Consider the following 6,882-nt stretch of genomic DNA (forward strand, 5'->3'; position numbering starts at 1 on the left):
TTTGATTGTGTTTATATAAAATAATAATGTAAGTAGTTGCCACATTTTCCCATGATTATTTTATGAAATAATTTGGGTAAATCAAACAATTAAGAAATAAAGGAAGATCTACACTGTACTTTATCTTTGATTTAGATTTAGCTAATACAGTATAATTTAGTATTTTAGTACTCCATATAAACAGCTGCTTCTGAGTCTTTAACGGTTTTTGAATAGGCGAAAGTTCCCTATAATCGCATTATTGTGCCTAGTATTTTAGAAGGTGTAAACAAAGGTCCATGCCTTTAATTTTAATACCTATCAATCCTTTATTTATGTTCATCATGAAAAGCATCCAACTTTGACACTGAAATTTAAGACATCCATTACGTTTTGAAGTATTTTGACTGTAAATCATATGACTGTAGCAATCATTGCTTTGGAACACGTTCAAAAGCACTGTAATTTATCAAATGACCATATATCTCTATGCTGGTGGTCATAGCTGGGGGACACGTTCTAAAGCACTGTAGTTTATCAAATGACCATATGTCTTTATACTGGTGGTCATAGCTGGGGGACACGTTCTAAAGCACTGTAGTTTATCAAATGACCATATATCTTTATACAGGTGATCATAGCTGGGGGACACGTTCTAAAGCACTGTAGTTTATCAAATGACCATATATCTTTATACAGGTAGTCATAGCTCGGGGACACATTCTAAAGCACTGTAGTTTATCAAATGACCATATATCTTTATACTGGTAGTAATAGCTCGGGGACACGTTCTAAAGCACTGTAGTTTATCAAATGACCATATATCTCTATACTGGTGATCATAGCTTGGGAACACGTTCTAAAGCACTGTAGTTTATCAAATGGCCATATATCTTTATACTGGTAGTAATAGCTTTGGGACACGTTCTAAAGCACTGTAGTTTATCAAATGACCATATATCTCTATGCTGGTGGTCATAGCTGGGGGACACGTTCTAAAGCACTGTAGTTTATCAAATGACCATATATCTTTATGCTGGTGATCATAGCTGGGTTACACGTTCTAAAGCACTGTAGTTTATCAAATGACCATATATCTTTATACTGGTGGTCATAGCTGGGGGACACGTTCTAAAGCACTGTAGTTTATCAAATGACCATATATCTTTATACAGGTGATCATAGCTGGGGGACACGTTCTAAAGCACTGTAGTTTATCAAATGACCATATATCTTTATACAGGTAGTCATAGCTCGGGGGCACATTCTAAAGCACTGTAGTTTATCAAATGACCATATATCTTTATACTGGTGATCATAGCTGGGGGACACGTTCTAAAGCACTGTAGTTTATCAAATGACCATATATCTTTATACTGGTAGTAATAGCTCGGGGACACGTTCTAAAGCACTGTAGTTTATCAAATGACCATATATCTCTATACTGGTGATCATAGCTGGGGAACACGTTCTAAAGCACTGTAGTTTATCAAATGACCATATATCTCTATACTGGTAGTAATAGCTTGGGGACACGTTCTAAAGCACTGTAGTTTATCAAATGACCATATATCTCTATACTGGTGGTCATAGCTGGGGGACACGTTCTAAAGCACTGTAGTTTATCAAATGACCATATATCTCTATACTGGTGGTCATAGCTGGGGGACACGTTCTAAAGCACTGTAGTTTATCAAATGACCATATATCTTTATGCTGGTGATCATAGCTGGGTTACACGTTCTAAAGCACTGTAGTTTATCAAATGACCATATATCTTTATGCTGGTGATCATAGCTGGGGGACACGCTCTAAAGCACTGTAGTTTATCAAATGACCATATATCTTTATACAGGTAGTCATAGCTCGGGGTCACGTTCTAAAGCACTGTAGTTTATCAAATGACCATATATCTTTATACAGGTGGTCATAGCTGGGGGACACGTTCTAAAACACTGTAGTTTATCAAATGACCATATATCTCTATACAGGTGGTCATAGCTGGGGGACACGTTCTAAAGCACTGTAGTTTATCAAATGACCATATATCTCTATACTGGTGGTCATAGATGGGGGGCACGTTCTAAAGCACTGTAGTTTATCAAATGACCATATATCTTTATACTGGTAGTCATAGCTGGGGGACACGTTCTAAAGCACTGTAGTTTATCAAATGACCATATATCTTTATACTGGTAGTCATAGCTGGGTACACGTTCTAAAGCACTGTAGTTTATCAAATGACCATATATCTTTATACAGGTGGTCATAGCTGGGGGACACGTTCTAAAGCACTGTAGTTTATCAAATGACCATATATCTCTATACTGGTAGTAATAGCTTGGGGACACGTTCTAAAGCACTGTAGTTTATCAGATGACCATATATCTCTATACTGGTAGTAATAGCTTGGGGACACGTTCTAAAGCACTGTAGTTTATCAAATGACCATATATCTCTATACTGGTAGTAATAGCTTGGGGACACGTTCTAAAGCACTGTAGTTTATCAAATGACCATATATCTCTTTACTGGTAGTAATAGCTTGGGGACACGTTCTAAAGCACTGTAGTTTATCAAATGACCATATATCTCTATACTGGTAGTAAAAGCTTGGGGACACGTTCTAAAGCACTGTAGTTTATCAGATGACAATATATCTCTATACTGGTAGTAATAGCTTGGGGACACGTTCTTAAGCACTGTAGTTTATCAAATGACCATATATCTCTATACTGGTAGTAATAGCTTGGGGACACGTTCTAAAGCACTGTAGTTTATCAAATGACCATATATCTCTATACTGGTAGTAATAGCTTGGGGACACGTTCTAAAGCACTGTAGTTTATCAAATGACGATATATCTCTATACTGGTGGTCATAGCTTGGGGACACGTAATTTGTTAAGTGTTAAATCATAAGGAAAGGAGTGTTAAAACAAAAATAGCAAAAGCTGGAACCCTTTAGCAAAATAATGTTGAAGACCACAATTTCAAACGTGTATTCAAAATTAATTACGGCTGATGTGTTGTTTGATTGGTTGATTGACAATGTATCATGTGATATAATGAATGTTTCCATAAGGGGCCAACATATCCACCATTTTTGTTAAAGTCCCGGTGGCTGTGTTGACTAGCCGGCTGTTTTTTTTACTGTTCACTTGGTTTTTCCTGGCGTGGGTTTGAACCCCACAAAAACCAAAATAAATTTTTATGCACTGGATTTTTTTCTGCATTATTCATAACATAAAAAATGATAAAAATAGTTTTTTTCAGATGCATTACCGGGAAAACTAATATTTGGTCCAAAAACAAAAGCGAGTCACTTTTAAGTACTGCATTCAGTTTACTTGGTATATGCCTTCCAGATGCGTAGTCAGGCTTTACTGAATGTTACGCACGAAAGGGGGATGGTGTTGAAGGAGGAATATCCCTGTAGCTGTAGGGGGGCTCCCCAAGGAAAAAAAATGAAATATAGAACTAACATGTTGGGCACTGATGTGTATTTGGAGGGATTTATAGGTTCGGGGCCGCCGACCTTGTAGTAACCAAGTGATTGATTTAGGCTCAGTAAGCTATCCAACACAGAGAAACAATGCTTACTATAGCTGATCTTCCCTTTATTCTGATATCAATATTTAGCTTAGCCCTTGAATTTGATGCCATTTTTTGCCATATTTATTTTTTCATTTTTCAAATTGATGTTACACACATGCGTAAGTGCATAATGCTGGCTACGCCCCAGCCTTCAATGCTTCATATGAGTAGTTATGGCGGTGACAGCTGATGTGAAGTTCTAAATCTTAAGCAATGCAGTTTATCAACTGATCACCTGGAATCATGACTTGAAATTGGATGTTCACCTGGATACACTTGAGGAGCAAAGAGGTCATGTTATGTTTGGAAAACTATGAAAAAAAAGTTGTTTGATTTAAAGTCTACAGATAAAACTCAGGATCTATACAAGTGTAAGAAATGTGGTTAGAATCAGTAAAGACTTAAAAGAAAGTCTTCACTGGATGTGTTAAGAAATAGGTAACTTTTGGTTTAATGAAGACATGGAATTAGAGAAAAAAGGTCACATTGGATTAAGAAAGTGATCTACAAGAATAGGTTTATGTGAAGAAAACTACTAGCTCAACAATTGGATTCACCTGAGGAGTTACAAGAACATTGGATTAAGAAGATATACAAAAATAGGTTGGATTATGTGAAGCAACTACTAGTTAAACGGATTTGGATTCACCTGAGGAATTACAAGAAACTATATGATAAAGGTCTTTTTTACTGTGCTTTGAAAAAAGTTCATCTGAAATGGGCCAAAGTTGAAGAGAAGATTGAAAAAATATGAAAGAATTGTGTGGATTTTAGATGACATGATTGAGTCTGTGACAAAAAACACTTCCATTGTTGGTAGTTTTCTATGCTTGGTGAAATTGAGAAATAATTTTTCATACAAGTATGGTTACTTATCTGCATGGAAAAATCAACATAAGCGGAACTTATGTGAACTGTGCCACAAATTAATTCTCCTGAAAGTACACAGTAACTATTATACACTTTCGTTTGCAAATCACCCTGGAATACATAGATCAAGGGTCTGAAGCATTGATTGATCTTGGCTTTTGTTCACGCTTAAACCACCAAGTGAATTTCCTTTCAAGTCTGACAGCTATGGCCTGTCATTTAACTTCATGAATCATTTTGCTAACATCATCTGCAATTTGACCTGTTGTTTAACTAATCACATAGAACTTTCTACCAAAAAAGTGGGCTCATTTCCACACAAACCATCCATGTTCAGTTTGCATTGATCTCCCCTTCACCAGGGCTTTAAAGTATGCTTGCAACCACTGCATGGTTACAAAGGGAAATCTTTAAAGAGTTGATCATGACTACCTGGGTTATCTTTTAAGAGTTGATCATTACCGTACTACCTGGGATATCTTTGAAGAGGGGATCATGAATATCTGGGATATTTTTTAAGAGTTGATCATGACTACCTGGGATATCTGTGAAGAGGGGATCATGACTACCTGGGATATCTTTTAGAGGTGATCATGAATATCTGGGATATCTTTTAAGAGTTGATCATGACTACCTGGGATATCTTTGAAGAGGTGATCATGATTACCTGGGATATCTTTGAAGAGGTGATCATGAATATCTGGGATATTTTTAAAGAGTTGATCATGACTACCTAGGATATCTTTGAAGAGGTGATCATGAATACCTGAGATATTTTTGAAGAGGTGATGATCATGAATATCTGGGATATTTTTAAAGAGTTGATCATGACTACCTAGGATATCTTTAAAGAGGTGATCATGAATACCTGAGATATCTTTGAAGAGTTGATCATGACTGCCTGGGATATCTTTGTGAAGAGGTGATCATGACTATCTGGGATAGATATCTTTGAAGAGGTGATCATGACTACCTGGGATAGATATCTTTGAAGAGGTGATCATGAATAACTGGGATATCTTTGAAGAGGTGATCATGAATAACTGGGATATCTTTGAAGAGGTGATCATGAATACCTGGGATATCTTTTAAGAGGTGACCATGCATACCTGGGATAACTTGAAAGAGTTTATCGTGACTACCTTTACCTGGGATATCTTTGAAGAGTTCATCATGACTACCTGAAGGTGGTATAAATTAACCATCTGCTTTTTGCAAAATGGAAAAATGATTTTAATCATGCCTTAATACATGTAACAGATACTTTTTCAAGCTTCCTGTTGACCTTATAAGGATTATAGTAATCACTTCATACAAGAAATCAACATTTTTAAATACTTTATTTGAAATCATAATATGAAAATAAAATAAATCCATTCAAACAAGTGCTGACATAGCAATTTGACAAATGTTCTGGACAGGGTTTACTTTACACAGAAAGCCAATTGTTCAATGTTCTGTTTGCATACATAAAAGCCCATATTAGGGAGAAACATTTACAGATGTACATCATGATGAACCCACTGGTTCAATGAAATTTTAAAAGTTTGAAGGCAAAAGCTGTTACATTTGAGATGAACAGTTACCTTAAATGGAGCTTTAAGCAAAAATCTTAGCAATACACAATCTAATATAAAAGTAAGGTAAAAAAAGTTCTTAGTTTCAGCTAACTTCTAAAATAAATAGGGTTGATCTGTATGCTTTTTTTCTAAAAAAAACAAGAGGCCCATGAGTGCCTATGCTCTAGTGGCATGGCTCATGTGGTTATTTTTGATCCAGAGCATGTATGTATGAGTAATAGCCAACAAACATATTGTTCACGTTTTGTGTTTGAGTTAGCTTAAAACGTTGCACATTTAACATCTGAGAACAGAAATTGTTGTAAGCAGATTAGTTGCATGAACTACTAGTATTCTAATATGTGCCAAGTAAAGGTCATCTGAGGAGAATAAAATTTGCTACAAAACTGTACTATTGGTCAAATTTTCATTTTTGTAGCTTTAAAAGGACAAAATGGATGGTGGCCCCGGCCCAGGGCACATAATTTCAACTGTTTTGCTAGACGTTCTACATATAATGCTCCACAACAAATATCAAAGATATGAGCCTTGTGGTTTGAAACAAGAAGATTTTGAAAATATTTCTTAAAAAACTTGTGACCCCTGGGGGCAGTGCCAGTTTTGACCCTAGGGGCATAATTTGAACAACCATGGTAGCAGACCAATAAAATAATCCTTATTCAAAATAACAAGGGTCTGCATAGTTGTTTCAGACATAAAGATTTTCAAACATTTCCCAATTTAGTATACCAAACCGGTGAACCCAGTGGCGTGGCCAATAATGACCCCAGGGGCCTAATTTGAACAATTTTCACATGAATTTGTGACTTTACATGTAAACTTGTCTAAAAATAGACTTCGCTCATGTAGACTTGGCT

Source organism: Mya arenaria, chromosome 11 (genome assembly GCF_026914265.1).
Source record: "Mya arenaria isolate MELC-2E11 chromosome 11, ASM2691426v1".
Taxonomy (NCBI): Eukaryota; Metazoa; Mollusca; class Bivalvia; order Myida; family Myidae; genus Mya; species Mya arenaria.